General features: G+C 39.1%; 1 pseudogene; it reads right to left on the bottom strand.

Moving 5' to 3' along the window:
* Nucleotides 1-12,387: 12,387 nt before the first annotated feature.
* LOC125011633 lies at nt 12,388-15,330 on the bottom strand (annotated as a pseudogene).
* Between the last annotated feature and the right edge of the window lie 1,366 nt (nt 15,331-16,696).

Below are 16,696 nucleotides of genomic sequence, written 5' to 3'. Positions count from 1 at the left end.
TAAATATAGGTAAGGATTAGCATTCTAAGACTCATCTTAGAACAATCCGAAGTTACAACCTGAGAGCTACTAGACGAGGGTTTGATTTCCTGTCCTCGGCTGTCATCAGCTTGTGTGTCTCCAGCTACTCAGTTTGTTCCCTTATTATTCATTTTATTTGCTTTTATGCCTTGGTTAGTTTTTCTTGCTGGACAAGTGATTTTGGCGCACACACAGGAAATGTTCCATTTGTTAATTTAGCTTCCGACTCCAGATGTATAAATTGTCACATCCAGCTTATGGGTCCATGTTAACTCTGTCTCTGTTTTGCATACATATAAATAAAACCAGGATTTTTTCAGATTAATGATAAATCTAAGTTTGAATTTACTTTATTTTTCCCATTTCTCAAATTTTCAGAACGGACATTAAATTAATATTTTATTAATGCTAAAATTTTGACCATTTAATATTCTTGAACCATCTATTTTTCTACTTCTACTTTTTTTTCTTCTCTTACATTTTAAAAGGGTTCATTGCATGAAAGAATAATGTCAAAAACTGAGGGAGCTTCAGATGCCAATTGCAGAATCCACCACCATTCAGCTCCAACACTCTCCTTATATAGACAAAAAGACTCTGACAGCTAACAGCTTAGACTAACTTTGGAGGACAATATACTACACTGGTGCGCTGTCTACCTGGTACCCTCAGGTAGACTTGAACTCAAGATTGGCCCGCAGCAACTGACTCATGCACAGCTTTTTCCCCATGGCTGTGAAATGGCTGCTGAGGAAACATAAAATACCCAGGTCCTTCACATATGGTGTGACATAGGAGGAGAGGTGGTCGAGGCGGGATAGCAGCGGTATGATGTGGAGCGCCACAGAGTAAGACTTATGTCTTGTCTCTATCTGCTGAAGGAAGTTCTGAACTTTTTATTCGGATGATGTCAGTCTGACTTTGAGAATTGAGGGGGAGGTAGATCTGTGTGTCATCAGCGTAGCAATGGAAGGAGTTGTTGTATCTTTGGATAATTTCCCAGCGGGAACACATAAAGACTGAAGAGAAGTGGACCTAAACTGAACCCCAAGGAACCCCACATGTAATATTTGCATGTGTGGAGGAGGAGCTACCAATGGAAACAGTGAATTGTCTGTTTAATGTGTAGAAGTGGAACTGATCAAGAGCAGGACACGGCCAGGATAACTTATGACTACGGTTGAGAATATTCTAGGTTCGACTCCTGGCTGGCTCGCCACTTAACTTAATCTTGAATTTCCCCCAGGGAATGAATAAAGTATATTTCTATTCTCTTCTACGACCAGAGATGCCAACACAGTGTGACAGGAAAATGGTTGTTTGTGGTGTCGAAGGCTGCGCTGTGGTCTAAAAGAATTTAGATGGAGCATTTTCTGTCATCCGCTCCACAGAGTAGGTCATTAGTCACCTTAAGAGCTGTCTCTGTGCTGAGGTATTCACTGAACCCTGAAAATCACAAATTATCCCACACTCAATCTCACCGAGCTGCTCAGAGCAGTCACACGCCTGGCACGGACAATAACAAAGGACCCACTCACCCTCTCCACCCATACTTCACACTGCTGCTGTCTGGTCACAGGTAAAGGACTCTGAGATGGCGATGGGCTCGCTTCAACAAAAACTTTGTCTCGTCTGCCATCTCCACACTCAACAACCTCCCCCAATAGCCCTGTGTGGACCCAGCCCTCCTGAGTGTGTCCCAAGTGTCTGGCTGTCTGGTGTGTATATATGTTGCTTAGTGCGTGGTTGCATTTTGTCTCAGTGTTGGTGATGTTTCTGTTTTTGATTGTGTATTCATGTGGCTCAGTGTTTATATGTTACTTTATATGTTGCTCGTGACAGAGTGTGAAAATTAATTTCCCTTATCAGACAATAAAGGCTCTCTATCTGACTGTAATTTTTCAAAAGTATTGTTTTGTTTTAAAAGGACAGAGTCAGATCAATCTTATCTTTTCTAATACCTTGGATAAAAAAGAAAGCTCAGAAATCGGCCTAAAATTGCTTGGAATATTTGGGTCAAGACCAGGGGCCACATGTAACAAAGTTGCGTGCGCCCACGTCAACGTCAGCATTCAGATGTATCAAAAGTGAATTGACCATGGAAATGGGCGGTGACCTCTGCCAAAATCATGGCTGGCGTACGCTGGTTTCCACAGCTGTTGTTCCTTTGGCAACATGAAGAGGCGACACTGAGGAACTGTCAATAATGTAAGTAACGGAGGATGTGCACATCAGAGACACATTAATGCACAATTAACACACACGTGTTTGTAACCATGGATGGATATAAAAGCATGTGCAAAGTGATGAAGAAAATGGTATTAACAATGGCAGCCTTGGCTTTGTTAGAAGACCTCACAAATGGTAATATTAGGTGTGAGAGAGTTTAGAGAACCTATTCGCAAATAACGACAACTGGCTCATGAGTTGTTTTCATTTACTGAGGCCAGAATTACTGGAGCTGTGGGTAGAGCTGCAACCGGCCATAGAGCACAACACAGCACGGAGTCAGGGGTTGTCCTGCCCACATAGGTGCTGACCGCCCTGGGGTTCCCGACAACAGGGACTTTCCAGCGGGAACTGGACGACCGGTCAGGAGTGTGTCGGTCAATCCTGACCCGAGCCATGCCAGCTGTGTGGGACAGCATCATCAGAATGTCATCCAGGTACATCAAATTCCCATGCAATGCTGTTGAACAGGCCGACATTTAAGCGCAGTTTACAGCAAGAGCCGGTTTCTCTGATGTAATTGAAGCTATTGACTGCACACACATGCTATAAAGAGCCATCACAGGATGGATTTGTTTTTATCAACAGGAAACATTTTCATTCCATAAATGTTGAAGTAATATGTGATGTGCAAATGCAGCTCACTAACATCGTGGCAAGGTGGCCTGGTTCAACGCGTAACTTGCCCGTTCTGACTATTTCATCTGCTCTGACTAAACTTAGCATTTAGTAAAAACTCATCAGTAATAAATCAGTGAATAATCTGTGCTTCACCTTGTACTGATGCAGATTTATTTTGCTTTAGTGGAGACGTGATGACCTGACGATACTGCTGCAGCCATCATTTATGTTTCTGTTGCCCAGTAGAGAAAGAGTCCTGTAAACTTGTTTTAGTTCCAGGATTATTTGCAGCTCCACTAGACAAAGTGTGGTTAAATCAGAGGCTGCAGAATTCCAGCTGGAGAAGGAAACTTGATTTCTTCTCTAGGCTGCTGCTGTTTGTGCTTGTGTTTGCTGTTACTCTTAAAGCAGAACCTCAGTCGTAGGAACGTGTCAAATATTTGTGCTTTGATTAAGTCCTGGATTGAAAAGAGAAACACATAAATGTGACAGTTTAAAGGTTTAATGAGGAGAATTCATGGTTGAAATGATCAAACCCTCGTGCAGTGAAGTGCTCTACAGTTGACATGAATTCATGGGTTTAACTGCTCCTGTGTTGCAGCAGGATTTATAGAATTGTGATGTGACGTTCACTGCGTCTCTATGTCCTAATAATCTGGTTTCTCCACAGGCTGGGATCACCTGGAAGAAAATGAGAGCTTGGATTCTCCTTGACAGAGAAGATGGCGAGCCAGCATCCATCAGACGCCACTGGACCAGATGGTCCCGTTCTCAACTCTCCATCAGTCCAGTTCTCCAGTGTGGTAGGACGGCTAAAGCCTCACTTCCTCCTCCTCGACTTTTTGTCAGACTCAACTAAAAGTGACTGAATTTAGCTGAAGCTAAAACCTTGAAGGGAAACTTGAGTGTTGTGACATTTTCCAGACATTTGGTCCCGCACACAAACTAAACTGGAATCATCTCTGAGCTTCATGTTTGACGTGTGAAGCTCAGCTGAAACGTGTTTATTGCTGCACTGAAGACTAATCCGTCCACTGGCGTCAATTCATTGGAAGTAGAAAGGACCCTGTGGCTCCAGCTGCTCACTGTGTCTCTTCAAACACCTCCCACTCACTTAGATACTGGTTCAATACACTCAAGTCTCTGAAGGAACCTGTAATGTGTCAGCTGTTTCCAGCGGAATAATCAGAAACTCTACTCACTCATGTGGCTCAGAGCTCCCTGCAGCGTCGGCCATGTTTGTTGACTGTCAGAGTCGCCGTAGAAACCCTCCCCCCAGTGCATCATGGGACTTGGGTAGGATTACAAGGACAGACCCTGGGAGTGAAGCTCTCAGCTGTTGGTCCCAACTGGAGTCTCAGTTAGATTCTACGAGACACGTCTGAAGATTTACAATAAATACTCAGGTAGCAGCAAGACATTGACTTTCTCAGTATATTACTGCATCTGATGACATGAATTTTTAAATTTTCAACATTTCCTCTTTGTGTTAAGAGAAAAACAAATAATTGTATTGACTCTAAAACATGAAAGGTTTTACAGAAATTAAATGTGTAGGAGTCAGTGTTGTTGGTAGAAACAGACAGTTGAATAAACTGACACTAAATAACTCCCATGTGACCTGAAAGCATCAACAACAAGTGAATTTAACCAAATCTGACCAGTGACATCTCTTTAACACAGAATGAATCTACAATAGAACAGGAAAGAGGAATGAAAACAAATATTAGAGCAAAAGTGAAACGTTGATAACAGAATAGAACTTTATTCTTCAAAATAAAAGATCAGTGAATCTGTTATATGTTTATTTTCACAAACAGTTACATTAACACATGTATATTTAAAGTAAACAGTAGAAATGTTTTACATGTCAAAATGAATAACATCAATTTTAGACCCTCTTGTGGTCAAATTGGGAACAACACTTCCATTTTTAACATGAATAAAAACATAAAACTTAAAGTTTCTACAATCAGAAAAGATCTTATTCACTTTTTTATTTACTTTTTCTAACAAAAAGCATTTGATTATTTCAACTAGTTTAAACAACTTTTTTTTCCTAAATGTGACAATAAATAAGACGCAAGTGCTGAGAATCTTTTAACATTGTCTTATTCCAGCTGATAGAGATATCATCTTACTACCAAGTACACATGTACTGTAGTCACTGCATTTTCTGATGAGACAGAAATGAAATTTAAGATATTTCTTCTCGATTAAATAATAGAAATCACCCTGATTCTGAACTCATTCAACAACTGGACCAAGAGTTGATAGAAAAGAACATTGACTGTTTTATTTAACTTATAAGTCAAATTCTATTGTTGTGCACATTATAGAATCCATAGAAATAACTAAACTCGCTATCATGCATCAAACCTGACGATGAAACAAGAAGAAGTGTGGCACAAAGCTCTGTTAGTGGAAAACAATGGTGCTGTTTGTTTTCTGTAGTTCCACCATATACCCACTAGATGGAAGCAAAGTACCACGTGTTAAATTGAGGCTCAGGGATTCATATCTTTAACCAACATATGCAAATAATTCAACAAATCACATGTGGACAGTTGCATTTTTAGTTTTAAAGCTGAGTCTTTCAGAGACATTATCCCAAAAACACCCCACACTCTGTTTATGACCTAATTACAGGAAGTTAATTACATGAGTAGAAGTGACTGGACACACTGAGCATGTTTGTTAGAAGCCAAGAGAGCATCATTCAGATTACAGTATGATCAGAGTATTTACTGAACAACATGAGACTTTTTTTTTTTATAATCTATTTAAACATAGCAAAAATCAAAAAACATGAAGTTACATCTACAAAAAAAAACAACAAATCATTTGGGAACCACACAACTCATTATTTCAGACAGTTGGATTAACGTTTTTTTGAACCAAGGAAATAAACAGTTCTTCTGTGGTTAAAAAAAAAACAATCAAACGACACAATGTTTAGATTCATGAACCCCTGAAAATTTTCATTTGAACATGTTAAAGGATAAAATAAAATCATCATTGGGGGAAAAAAAAAGGGGACTTTTAAGTCTTTTAGTGGAAAGGATAAAATAAAAGTCGATGAAAAAAAAACTTTCGATTGAAAATATGTTCTTGTTCTATCAAAAATTAACTTTTTTTTTATTGAAAATTCACAACACTTTTTAAACCCCGTTGAGGGCTACAGTTTAATTTGCACATTTAAAAATAATTCATTTAAAATTACAAAAAACCTTCAAGTTGAATGAAAAAGTCTTTTGTGGAACTATCACTGTTGTGTGTGAGACCCTTTCAGAGAAATGAAAATTGAATAAAGTCACAGAAAAAAAAACATTCTGAACATCAAAGTAAATCCACTTTTGATTTGTTCAAGGTTTTGGCGCACCAGCTTTTTCCCCATAAAGATGGGGAAAAGTTTCTCGTGAAAGTGTCTTGGAGTGGTAATTTTGAGTCATGTCTTCAGAGTTGTAGAAGGACCCTCCCCCCTTCATAGTCCACTGGACTTGATCTTTTTGGAACTCTTCACTATCCAGTCTGACCAACAACATTAATGTATTTCCATCCGATGCCAAAACGCCCGATCCATATTCTGGGGAAGCTTTTTCTCTCCCTTCCTGTCAAAAGCCTTTTAAATAAACCAAAACCCCAGGTAGGGGTGTCTCCCCCCTCCACCCCCCCTGTGTTTCCCTGAGCTGAAGCCCTCAGAGCCAGAACAGTGACAAAAGAGTGAATCTCTCTGGATTGCAGGGGAAATGGCTTTTGGGGCCCACGTCTCACACTGGCAGATATCGACAGATGGGGGAAGGGACTTGCAGTGTTTTTGGGGCCAAAATGACAGGACGAAGTGGACCTTCTCCTCCCTTTCCCCAGACCTAAGGCCGGTTTCCCGGTGTTTGGCCCCATCTATCAGGGGTCCGAGACCAGCTGTGGATCGACAGTGAGCACTGGGCCTGGCTTGGTCTGATGGCTTTATAACTGTGAGGGAAAAACCCTGGGGTGTTTTTTTGCAGCTCTTCTTCAAAAGCAGAGTACTGTTGACAGAGGGGAGATCTGCTCCTGAATCCTTTCATCTCTCTGCTCACAGCTTCCCCTTCTGCTCCTCTTCCTCCTCAGAGCTGCCGTTGGCCCTCTTCCTCTTTAGGAAATGGTGGGCTTGTTGAACTTGCTCTGTCTGCCCCTCTGTGGAAACAGCTGATTCTTGGAGGTTGAATCACCTATTTTATGTTTTCTCCACTTGTTTGTATTTTTCCCCCTTTTTCCTCCAGAGACTTTTAAACAGATTTTAGCTGTCCTTCAGGGTCACGACTGCTTGTTCTTAGGAAACCCCTTTGGGGATTGTGTGGAGAGAAAAATCACAGAAGGACACACAACTCTCTGCTCATCCTTACAAAAAAAAGTTTAGGCTCTTTTTGTGTTTACACAAACCACCATTATGATTCTCTTTTTCCCCTTTTTTGTCTCAGATGACCAGATTTCGTCTTCCAGCAAAAGAGTCAACGTTCCCTTTATGAAAAATTAAATGGAGGTATTCTTTTTAGGATTTTCTTTTACAAATAGGACAGTTTTTGTTTTTAGCCTGTTCCCAGAATTTCTGCAGGCAGCTTTTAACAGAAGTTTTGGTTTTAGTAGAGAAACAGGGTCTCTGAAAGTCTCGAACACAAGGCAAATCAGAAAACTTTCTGAGAGCTCTCTCAGCCCTTTCCCATTTTAAATTGTTTTTAAGAAGACACTCACTAAAAGAATTACTTCATTTCTTGAGTTTCTTTCAGTCCTCCAAGTAAAAATTGTTCAGTTCGAGATCTCGGGTCATGCAGCGTGTCTTTGCTCCCAAAGATGTCATGTCAAGTTTTTCAATGATTTTTAAAGTGTCTCACATTTCATCCCCAAAATTTATTGGGTTAATATTAACCTCTATATAATTTCTACTTTTATGGCCCTTTTGATAGAAAATGTTGTTTCTTGAACCTTTGTAACCCGACTGAATGTTACACTGGTTGGTGTTGATTTTGCCTCTCCCCATTATACACGCGTTTATTTCATCCTTTTTGTTTTTTCCCTTCACTTTTTATTTTTTGTAAACTTGTGTTATGCACTATTTTAAAGATAATTCCTTTGTAACAGGGGCATAAAATCTAATCTTTGGACTTTGCATGACGCTTTTTGTTTCTGCACCTCCCCTTTAGATTTATGGTGCACTATCAAAAACTAGTTACTTTTTTACACCTTCTGACTGTCAGTGTTATTTTTACAAAACTCGACAGAACTGTGCTTGAAAAGGAACCCCAAAAAAAATAATTTAGTTTTTACTCAATAGAACCTCATATTCATCAAATTTTAATAAAGGGAAAATTTTAAAAAAATATTATATATAGAAAACCCAAAAACAAGGAAAAAAAAAAAAATTAACTTTTCAGGGTGTGCTCCCCGGGGGGATCTTGTGGAGCAACCCAGCTCTGTATCTGACTCTGTTTTTTTTTAAAAAACTGTCTCAATTTTTTCCCCCTTTTCCATTTTTTGTTTTTTTTTTTTTTTTTTTTTGTATACTTATTTGATCCCCCCGGGGGGGTTCGCCCTGTGTTCCACACAGTAATGTGTACAGTTGGAAGCAGTGGCCTGTAGCCCCCCCCTTTGGTGGCTGCACCCGGGGAGCATTTTGGGGGTTAGGGCTTGCTCAGGGACTACAGCCATGGACAGGGCGGGAGGCGAACCGTGACCCTTTGAAACCCCCAAACTGGCTGTAAAGCCCAAAAACACCACTAGCCGGTATTAAAGTATTGATCTGCAAAGAATGATAGAAACTGAACTATTATATTACATAACCTAGTGAGTAGTAAGACCTTGCAGTCCCCGCCCCTTGCTTCCAATCAGCCAATGAGAAATTTCCTTTTTCCTGAATGCCCCAACTGCCAAGCTGAAGTGTGTATTGTCATGCAGAAGTTGACCAGTCCACAACCTGCGGGACAGGTCCAACTCAGCTGTGCCCAAAGGGCGAAACAGAGACACAGCATCTCAGGCACACAACTATTTATACACAACTACACTAAAAGGTGTCTACGAGGGAATTTCACTTATCAAATCGGACGGTTTGTTGGGGACCAAGTTTATTATTTTTAACTTATGTGCGCAACATATTTGGGGCACCCGAAAAAATGAGAATTAAATCCTCCCCCGTCAGCAGCGCTCTTGGTGGGGCCAGTGCCCTTAATGCAAAATAACCACTGCTCCCATGTGCTAAATGCATAAATAAAAAGTAAATTTAATCAATTGACCCGTGACAGCTCTTTTACACAAAAATTTAAAAAGGAAAACATGAATGAAAACAAATTTTCTTTTTACCAAACATAAACAATTACTGGGAAAAAAAAACACCTTTTTGTCAAAACCCTGTCTTTTAGAGACATTACTTAAATTATAGGAAGTTAAAAACAAGAAGAATTGAGCACTTTTTTAGAAGCCAAGAGAGATCATTCAGATGCGTATGTCAGGTATTTATGAACAAATTTACCCCTAATTATAATCCCTTTAAAATGGAGAAAATCAAAAACATGAAGTTAAAATCATGAACCCCTGAAAAAACTCATTATAACCCAAAAGGGTTTAAAATAACCATCAGTGGGAAAAAAAAAAAATTTACAAAAAATTGTACTTGTTCTATTTTAAATATTGTTTTTTGTTAAAAACATTAGACAATTTTAAAATGCTGTTAGGTCTCATGTTTTTAATTTTGCAATTTAAAAAAAATTCATTTAAAAATTTCAACCTACTTCAAGTGAAATGAAATGGTCTTTTAAAGGGAAAATATCATGTTTGTGATGATGACTTTACAGTGAAATGAACCTCGAATGATTGTCAGAGAAAACAAACAAATCTCTGGACATCACAGAGAAATCTCACTTTCTAATTCTGATGAGTATTTACTGAACAACATGAGACTGTGTTCTGTTATAATCCATTAAACATGAGCAGAATATCAACAATTCTAGGTTCGACTCCTGGCTGGCTCGCCACTTATCTTAATTTCGAAGGTCCTCCAGGGAATGAATAAAGTATTTTTCTATTTCTATTCTTATCTAGGATCGGAGATGCCAACCAAGTGTGACAGGCGTTGAAGGAGAATCTTGTTGTTGTTTGTGGTGTTGAAGGCTAGTCTGGGGTCTAAACAAATTTAGATGGAGCATCTTCTGTCATCCGCAGCACTAGTCAGCCTTAAAAGAGCTGTCTCTGTGCTGTGGTGTTCATTGAACCGTGACTGGAAATTTTCAGAAAATTTTGTTTTGGTTTCAAAAAGACAGAGTCAGTTTAAAAATCTTTTAATCTTTTTATCTTTTCTAACACCTTGGATAAAAAAGAAAGCTCAGAAATCACTGTAAAATTGCTTGGAATATTTGGGTCCAGACCAGGCTTCTTGTGGAGTGGCTGAACTATGAAATGCTTGTTAACTCCCATGTGACCTGAATACATAAACACCAAGTTCACCTAATCTGACCAGTGGCAACTCTTTTACACAACATTTAAAATGGATAACAGGAGTTAAAACAAATATTACATCAGAAGTGTGTTTCAAAATAGATCTTTATTGTCTAAAATAAAATCAGATCAGCGGTTAGATATTAGAAATCACCCAGATAGCAACGGTATCATTCTAAATTCATTCGACAACCCCATAACCAGAACTGGACCAATAGCTTGATAGCAATACCACAAAGCAACAGGATACCAACATGATATTACCACTACAGGACTCTAAGTACACATAAATAAACTACTTACTGTTTTGACGTATACATTAAATTCTGTTGTTGTGCACATTATGGAATTCACAAAAATAACTAAACTGGCTATTCTGCATGAAACTTGACAATGAAACCAGTCAAGAAAGAGTGTGGCATATTATTGCAAAGCTCTGTTAGTGGAAAGCCATAGTGCTGTTTGTTTTCTGTAATTCCCACCATATACCCACTAGGTGGAGGCAAACGACCAAAAATTGTGTGAAATTGAGGCTCAGGGATGCGACAGAAACATGACTTAAATTACAGGAAGTTAAATACATGAGATGAAGTGACTGGACACACTGAGCATGTTTAGCCAAGAGAGCATCATTCAGATTACAGTATGATCAGAGTATTTACTGAACAACATGAGACTATATTCTGTTATAATCCATAAAACATGAGCAGAATATCAACATGAAGTCACATCCTACACAAACTAAAAACAAAACGTCATTCATTTCAGACAGTTGGATTCACAGTTTCTGTGAAACAAGGAAATACACCAGTTGTACTGTAGAATGAAATGAGAACAATCAATCAGACACAATGCTTTTCAGTGAACCACTGAAAATCTCATTAGAACATGTTAAAGGATAAAATAACTCATCAGTAGAGGAAATGAAATTCAAACAAAAAGATGTATTTGTTCTGATGGAATCTTAACAGACTGAATTCATACTTTCATTTAAAATTACAACCAACCTTCAAGTAGAATGAAAAAGTCTTTTAGTGGAAACTATCACTGTTGTGTGATGATGACTTTACAGAAAAATGAACCTCGAATGATTGTCACAGAAAAACAAACATCTTTGAACATCACAGAGAAATCTTACTTTCTGATTATGGAACCAGTGATTTTGGCAGCACCAGCTTCGCCAATCCTGAGATATGGGAAGAGTTTCTCAGTGAAAGTGTCTCTGTGAGTGTAGATGTGAGTCATGTCTTCAGGGTTGTAGAAGGACAACTCCCCCCTTGTCATAGTCCAACTGGACTCCTCTGGAGATCCTTCTTCAAGTCTTCTTAAGTCAAGTCTTATCACCATTGGTGTATTTTCCATCACCATGCCATAAACACCAGGACTTGGGTAGGATTACAAAGACATACCCTGACTGAACCTCTCAGCTGTTGGTCCCAACTGGAGTTTCAGTTAGATTCTATGAGAAACAACTGAAGATTTACAATAAATACTCAGGTAGCAGTAGGACAGTGACTTTCTCAGCATATTTCTGCATCATTACTGCATGAACAGTGTGAATGTTGGAACGTCTTTTATTTGTTGCCCTCTTGTGGTCAAATTGGGAACAACACTTCTATATTTAAAGCAGATGAAAGCATAAATTTGCTGGAATCAGAAAAGATCTTATTTACTTTAAGTCATGACCATTAACAATAAGCATTTTTTAATTTAAACAACTTTTTTTCCGGAATGTGAAACAAATGCTTAGAATCTTTCTTTCTCAACATTGTGTTGTTCAAGGTTTGCACGTACATTTTAATATTTTTTACTACTGTCTGATATGAGCTCAAAGATGTGGGCTCTACAGAATCCTGATGAACTCACAAACCAAAAACATGCAGGGAACAATTAAATAAACTACAATAACAGAACAAAAACACAATGCTCACATTGATCATGGACTTTCTCATGTTGACGTAAATGTAAAAATTAAATGACTGTAGCTGCTCCCAAAGCTTTTCTTCTGGTCAGACGGATAAAACCACGCTTCCAACTGATGTTTGACTGAGTTTTATTGTCTTTCTTTCATACTTCAAGTACGCTGATAATGACCTCAAACACCTCCAAATGAAATTACAATTCACATGTTTAACACCTATGTAAGAAGTATGTTTAAACAAAAATATTAGTGAAATAAAGAAATTGGCACATTTTCAGTGGCAGCTACAATGAGTAAAGTCCAGGTTATGAGATGCTTCAGGTAACCAGCTGTTAGAGGTATCAGTTTACTACCAAGTACACATGCACTGTAGTCATATTGTTTTCTATTGAGACAAAAGTGAAATTTAAAATATTTCTCCTAGATTTGATGATAGAAAAACACCCTGATAGCAATGATATCATGCACAGAGATGCCACTGAACTCACTGAACAACCCCTTGACTAGAACTGGACGAACAGTTGATAGAAATACCACAAAGCAACAAAATACTACGGATTCCCACTTCAGAAAAAGAACATTGACTGTTTCATTTAAACTATATGTCCAATTCTATTATTGTGCACATTATAGAATCCATAAAAAGGACTAAACTGGCTATCATACATCAAACCTGACAATAGGTCAGGAAGGAGTGTGGCATATTGTTGCAAAGCTCTGTTAGGGGAAAACAATGGTGCTGTCTGTTTTCTGTAGTTCCACAATATACCCACTAGATGGAAGCAAAGGACCACGTGTTAAATTGAGGCTCAGGGATTCATATCTTTTATCAATTGATGCGAGATATTCAACAAAGCACATGTGGACAGTTGTATTTGTAGTTTTAAAGCCGAGTCTTTCAGAGACATTAGCACAAAAACACCACACACTCTGTTTATGACCTATTTACAGGAAGTTAATAACATGAGAACAAGTGTATGGACACACTGAGCATGTTTAGCCAAGAGAGCGTCATTCAGATTACAGTATGATCAGAGTATTTACTGAACAACATGAGACTTTATGCTGTTATAATCTATTAAACATGAGCAGAATATCAACAACATGAAGTTACATCCTACACAAACTAAACACAACTAAATCATTGATGGCAACCACACAACATCATTCATTTCAGACAGTTGGATTAAAAGTTTCTGTGAACCAAGGAAATAAATCAGTTCTGCTGTAGAATAAAATAAGGACAAGGATAAAATAACTCGTCAGTAGAGGAAAAAAAAACTTTCAGAATAATCTAATCAAATCTTATTTCAAAAATGACTGTTAATGTTTCGAGAACAAATCAATCGAAACCATTACTGTTGTGTGATGATGACTTTACAAAGAAATGAACCTCGAATGATTGTCACAGAAAAACAAACATCTCTGAACATCACAGAGAAATCTCACTTTCTGATTCTGATGTTAGAGGTTTTGTCAGCATCAGTTTTGTAAATACCGAAACATGGGAAGAGTTTCTCAGTGAAAGTGTCTCTGTGAGTGAAGATGTGAGTCATGTCTTCAGAGTTGTAGAAGGACACCTCCCCCCTGTCATAGTCCAGCTGGACTCTGATCCTCTGGAGACTCTTCTCTACTGTCACAGTCTGACCAACACCATTATAGTATGTTCCATCACGATGCAGCAAACACCAGATTCCATATTCTGGTGAAGCTTTTATCTCTCCCTTCCTGTCAACTGACTCTTTAGCTAAACCAACATTCCAGGCAGGATGATCTCCCACCTCCACCTCCCAGCTGTGTTTCCCTGAGCTGAAGCCCTCAGAGCCCAGAACATCAGCAGAATAAGCGTTTCTCTCTGGATTGTTAGGAAGCTTCTGGTTTGTGTCTCCACGTCTCACACTGGTCAGATCATCAGACAGATAGAGCCAGGAGTGAACAGTGTTTGGGTCCAGAATGACAGGACTGAAGTGGACCTTCTCCTCCATCTTCTCCCAGACTCTGAAGGCCAGGTTGCCCAGGTGTTTGGCCACATCTATCAGGGCTCCTGAGACCAGCTGTGGATCTGACAGTGAGCACTGGGCTCTGGCTCTGGTCTGAGTGGCTTTATAACTGCTGAGGAATGGCACCTGGTGTTTCTGCAGCTCTTCTTCAACAGCAGAGATACTGTCTGACAGAGAGGAGATCTGCTCCTGAATCCTCTTCATCTCTCTGCTCACAGTCTTCCCCTTCTGCTCCTCTTCCTCCCTCAGAGCTGCCAGTCTGGACTCCCTTTTCCTCTTTCAGGAACTGGTGGAGCTTGTTGAACTCTGCTCTGATCTGCCTCTCTGTGGACAGCAGCTGCTTCTTGGAGTGTTGAATCACCTCATTGTATGTTTTCTCCACTTGTTTGTATTTGTTCCTCTTGTCCTCCAGAGACTTTAAGTCAGATTTCAGCTGCTCCTTCATGTCACTGACTGCTTGTTCTATAGGAACCACTTTGTGATTGTGGTGGAGAGTAAACTCACAGACAGGACACACAACTCTCTGCTCATTCTCACAGAACAGTTTAGACTCTTCTTTGTGTTTACTACAAACCACCATTAATGACTTCTCTTTTCCCTTTTCTGTCTCAGATGATCCAGATTTCCGTCTTCCAGCAAAGGAGTCAGCCAGTTCTTTCAGTGTAAAGTTCACCAAAGGAGGATCTTTTGAGGATTTTCTTTTGCAAATAGGACAGTTTTGTTTTTTAGCTTGTTTCCCAGAATTTCTGCAGGCAGCTTGAACAGAAGTTGTGGTTGCAGCTCAGAGACACAGGATCTCTGAAAGTCTCTGAACACACATGGCAGCTCAGAAAACTTTCAACAAGAGCAACTTTCTCAGCCATTTGTAACTGAAGTAGTTTCAACAGCAGGACTCACCAATGTACAGTCTCTTCACTTTTCCTCTTAAAATCCTCCAAATATGTGTTTTCCAGCAGAGATCGTACACCCTGTAAACTGTAATCCCGGTTTCAATCTACTTTCAATCTCTTTCTTTTACGTCAGGCAGTTGAATTTATTTCCTGTCAGACAAGGTAAACTGTTATTTTATCTCCAGCAGATGGCGCCATGACGTCCTCTACAGCTGAATATTCTGCTTTTATTTTAGTACAAATCAGTTTCTTTGTTTGTTCACATGTTGCTCACTCTTTAATATTTAATCTCTTTTTTATTTTTTAATACTTAAGAAAGCATTCAGGTCCTTAATCTCATAGAAATACTAAACATTTAAAAGGGTGAGGTTTGTGCTTCAGTCCTCCAGGGAGGAGTTAATATTTCCAGTTGTCTTAAATCTCACAACAAACCAGTTTGACTACATTTGTTCTTCATGAGCTGTAACACGAAACATTTTCTACCAACAAGTCAGAATGAACTAAAACAACAATACGACCAAGCAGGCTTTTTTATCTGAGGATAAACTTTGAGTTTTATTGTAGCCTATATGTCAACTACTGAAGTTCATCTGTTAATAAGGAGTCTGCTTAGTTCATTCACAGTGAGAGGATAAAGACCTGAGTAGGGACACAGTCTGTTCTTATTATGGTCCACAGAGAAGTGTCCTTTAAACCTTTTGTGTCAATCAAACTTTATTTGTTTAGAACTTTTCCTACCATGATGCAACACAAAGTGCTTCACACCAATAAAAACATAGAACATTACACCAAGAAACAGAATCAAGGACCCGCGCCCCCACATGTACACATACAGACACATATAGACACATTACACATACACAAGCGCACACACGTCCACACTCACACCAGAATACACACTAAAAGTTGTCAATGAGACATGACTGGACACTGAGGCTTAAGGCATGGAGGACGCTACCTTTAGGGAGGGGGCCTGTCTACGCCGAGGGGGGTCCCAGCCCTTCACCATAGGGGAGAGACGGGCCCCACACCTAAGTGCAGAGCGTCCAACCACCCAAGGGACAGCGCCCCCACTGGTAGAAAGGAACAGCCCCAAGCGTGGCAGGCCCCCACGAGGAAACCCTGGAGAACTAAAAAAACTAAAACAGAAAGATATTAAAATAAGTAGATAAAATAAGTAAAAATAAAATAACTAAAAGACCCTTGGTCTCATAAGAATAGGTTATAAAAGCAATTAAATAAAACAAGTTAAAATAAATCATGTAAAACAACCTAAATATAAATCAACTGTGATAAAAACAGCGGCTGAAGAAAAAAATCAATGATCCAGGTGCGTCAACGGTTAAAATCTGTTGAGGTAAAATACTCGACCTAATGTCATTGATATTACTTCTGACGTGGTTCTCACAAAGGGCGTCGTTAGATAATTTAGAGGATGTATTAAAATTAAAGAGTTTGGCATATGGTCTAATGTGGAGAAAAGGAATTTGGGGTCGTTTTTATTGTCTGTAATTAGTTGTTGGAGTGTAAAATTCTGGCCTGTTTGACTG

The sequence above is a fragment of the Mugil cephalus genome, chromosome 8 (genome assembly GCF_022458985.1).
Source record: "Mugil cephalus isolate CIBA_MC_2020 chromosome 8, CIBA_Mcephalus_1.1, whole genome shotgun sequence".
In the NCBI taxonomy this organism is placed as follows: Eukaryota; Metazoa; Chordata; class Actinopteri; order Mugiliformes; family Mugilidae; genus Mugil; species Mugil cephalus.
This window is presented reverse-complemented; position numbering and strand designations above follow the sequence as displayed.